Here is a 3,967-nt window from a genome sequence, read left to right on the forward strand (position 1 = left end):
GAGGAAGATGAAAATGTTGATTTCATTAAAAAAAAATTAAGGTCTCCTACTAGTCAATGTTTTTCATTTTTAGTTTTTATTTGGGTTTTCTTTGCATCCTTGAAAATTTTCCCTGATTAGATCTTCCTAAATCTCTGCAGCTTAATTTAGTTTTTAATATTCAGGATTCCCTTCCAAGCTATGAGAAGATTTGGTGCCAGACTCAAAAGTTTATGAGATATAATCTGTTTTAGACTGGGGTTTGAAATAAAAGATGAAAGTAATTTGGAGTCCTTTTTTAACCAAAAGAAAAATGTTTTATTAACTCAAAATTGATCAAGCTAAAAACTAAAACTATAAACCTAGAAGAAACCATAGGAGAAAAATCTTTGTAACGTTGGGTGGACAAAGACATCCAAGGACAAACTAAGCACACGTCATTAAAAAAGAAATTGATAATTGTACCTCATAAAAATTATAAACATTATTTCAAAGACTTTAATAAATGGAAAAGGAAAACCACAGATTGGGAGAAAATATTTTCAAAGCATATATCTGATAAAGAATGTTTGCAACTCAATGATAGGAACATAACCTGATTAAAAGTGATTTCAACTGATCGTGAACTGGGCAAAGAGTGGGTCCCATGGTTTTGCTGCCACCATGTTTAGAGCATGGGGTTGACTATGCTGTTGGTGCTAAAGGAGGTGGAGGAGACTAGTCTGCTGCTGCCTCAGGTAGAGAAGTATGTGCTCAACCTGGGCAAGTTCCACAGCATTGCTCATCTCAGTGGCCTTTTGCCACTGGTCCTAGTCCCAGCTGCCTTAGAAAATGCCAATGCTATGTCTGAAGCCATTGTTCATGAGGACCTCCACCTTCCCTTTGAGACCCACCTGCCATCCAAAAAGAAGAAAGTCCTCTTAGGGGTTGGGCATCCCAAGATTGGTGCTGCTGTACAAGAGGAGTTAGGATACAACTGCCAGATTGGAAGTATGATAGCTGAGATCCTACGAGGAGTTCATCTCTACTTCCATAATCTGGTGAAGGGTCTCACCCATCTGCCAGCTTATAAAGCCCAGCTGGGCCTGGGACATAGCTATTCTCCTGCCAAAGTTAAGTTTTCTGTGAATGGGGTGGATAATAGGATTATCCAGTCCATAAGCCTCCAGGACCAGCTGGATAAAGACATCAAAATATTTTCTGTATATGTCAGGGAGTGGTATGGTGACCACTTTCTGGAGCTAGTGAAGGTCAAGAACAAAACCACATACTGTTGCCTCACTCACTTCATTGGAAAACAAAGGGAGCTGAACAAAGACAAGTTGGAGAAGCCAGAGGAGTTGAAGATGGATGGAGCCAAGATCAAGGCTCTTCTGGATGCCTCATGGTCCTCCATGGACATGGACATGTTTACCATCAACTTGATAAACATTGAGAGTTTCTCTAGCCATGTGGTGTGTTTGTCAGAATTCCACCAGAGCCTACACACTTACCTGCAATCCAAGATGAGCCAAGCAGTCTCCAGACTGTCAGCTCTAACTGAGGAAGCACTAGGTGCCCATCTCATTGCTCACCCTGGCAGCCTCGCCAACCTGGCCAAGTACCTAGCGTCCACAGTCCAGATCCTTGGGGTTGAAAAGGCCCTGTTCAGAGCCTTGGAGATGGATTCATTTTCCACTTCACTTTCATTGGCCAAGCAGCCACCAAGAACAAGAGCTTCATTTCCTGGTACCTGGCAAACAAATGCAGTATTGCCTTTTGAATCGACTGTTTCTCTGAGGTGCCCGCAAGTCTATTTGGGGAGAAGCTTCAAGAGGGGTTGAGGAGTGGCTGTCCTTCTACGAGGCAGGAGAGATTCCACACAAGAATCTAGATGTCATGATGTAGATGATGGTTCAGGAAGAGGAAACAGCTGTGGAGATTAATAAGAAGCTGGAAAATAGGAAAATAAACTCTTGAAGACAAAAACAAACAAACAAACAACTGGCTCTGATTGCTCTGATGTCTTCAGACAGCAGTAGTGCTCGAGAAGAGTGTGAGGAGGCAAGTAAGAAACCCAAAAAGAAAAAGAAAAAGCTTCAGAGGCCCCTCAGGAGAATGGAAGAACTGTCTGTGTCATACTCCAAACCCAAGAAGAAATAATCCAAGGAAGAGCTGATTAGTAGAGATCTTGAAGAGAATGCTGGCAACACAAGTGTCCCCAAGAGGAAGAAGTCTTTCCCCCAAAAGGAACCAGTTAGTAATCTTGAAGAGGCAGCCAATAGCAGGAGAAAAAGAGGAAACTCTCCTCAAAGGAGGAGCCTATGGACCAGAATAGGCAGTTAATAAGAGTAGATCCAAGAAAAAAGAAAAGTTTTAAAAAATTGTCCCAGGAAGATTAGAATGGACATGCCCTGGATGGTTGCTCCAAGGTGGCATTTCCCACTCTGTCTCCTATACCTTAATAAAAACAAATCCAAAAGAAAAGAAAAAGAAAATGATTTGAACAGACACTTCCCCAAAGAAGATATATAAATGGCCTAAAAGCATGCAAAAAGATGTTCACATCATCAGGAATTAAGGAAATGAAAATTAGAACTACAGAAATATCAATATATACCCATTAGGATGGTTAAGATTCAAAAGACTGACAATCCAAGTGATTGCATGTTTGTGGAGCAATTAAAGCTTTCATACCTTTCTGTGGGAATACAAAATGATACAGCCATTTTAGAAAAGTTTGGCAATTTTAAAAAATATACATTTACCATATGATCCAGTGTTCCCACTAGTAGGTATTTTCCAAAGGGAAGTGAAAACAAATGTCCACAAAAAGATGTGTACTTTATTCATAATAACAACTTTAATTATGAATGCCCCAAATTGAAAACAACCCAAATCAACAGGTGAATTGATAAGCAAATTGTATTATATCCATACAGTGGACTGTACAACAGCATGGATAAGTTTCAAAATCATTACTCTGGTTGAAAGAAACCGGACAAAAGACAACATGTGTGATTGTATTTATAAGGAACTCTAGAAAAGGTAAACTGCAGAGACAGTGTTTATCAGGAGCTAGTATAGGGGAAGGGATATTTGGGGACAATGACATGTTCTCTGTGGTGGTGGTTACATGACTGTACACATTTGTCAAAACTCATTGAACTGTACACTTAAAATGGATATTTTTTATTATATGCAAATTATACCTCAACAAAACTGATAAAAAATCTAAGTTAATGTGGTAGGATTCTATGAATGTAATTTTAAAACTTGCTTCCCTTCCTCTGTTCTTATGTTCATTATACTTACCTGATGATTTGGCAGCAGCAACAGCTATTTTATCAGCTGCCATTAAGGAGGATAAAGATACACTACAGATCTGTGCTGTCCAATATGGTAACCACTAGCCACATCTGGCTATATGATTTTAAATTAATTAACACTAAAAAAAATGAAAGATTCAGTTCTTCAATCACATTAGCCACATTTCAAGGCTGTGACCAGTGTCTGTTGTGTTGAACTGCAAGTGCTGTTACACATTGGACATGCCCATGATTGCAAAAACTGCACAGTGCTGGCCTAGAAAAATATATTTCTGAATAAATTCTATAAGCAAATAGCACAAACAGAAATCTGAAAGGTTTTAAAAAAGATATTTTTAAATTTATTTTTAAAAGATACTGAGATTACTTAAAATGTTACATAAAAAAATATAAGGGATTCCCATATGCCCCACTCCCCACAGCTCCCACTTTTCCCCACATTAATAACTTCTTTCATTAGTGTGGCACATTCATTGCAATTGATGAACACATTTTGGAGCATTGCCGCTAAACATGGATTACACTCTCCCACTCAATTCTGTAGGTTATGGCAGGATATATAATGGCCTATATCTGTCATTGCAATGTTATTCAGGTCAACTCCAAGTCCTGAAAATGCCCCTATATTACAACGGTTCCATTGCTAGAATCACAATAAGTCTATAGTAGAATACCAGTAA

At 38.8% G+C, this 3,967-nt stretch overlaps 1 pseudogene; it reads left to right on the forward strand.

Annotated features, from left to right (window-relative positions):
* The first annotated feature begins 625 nt into the window (after positions 1 to 625).
* LOC101412968 (nucleolar protein 56 pseudogene) lies at positions 626 to 2,360 on the forward strand (annotated as a pseudogene).
* The last annotated feature ends 1,607 nt before the right edge of the window (positions 2,361 to 3,967 follow it).

The sequence above is a fragment of the Dasypus novemcinctus genome, chromosome 1 (assembly GCF_030445035.2).
Source record: "Dasypus novemcinctus isolate mDasNov1 chromosome 1, mDasNov1.1.hap2, whole genome shotgun sequence".
In the NCBI taxonomy this organism is placed as follows: Eukaryota; Metazoa; Chordata; class Mammalia; order Cingulata; family Dasypodidae; genus Dasypus; species Dasypus novemcinctus.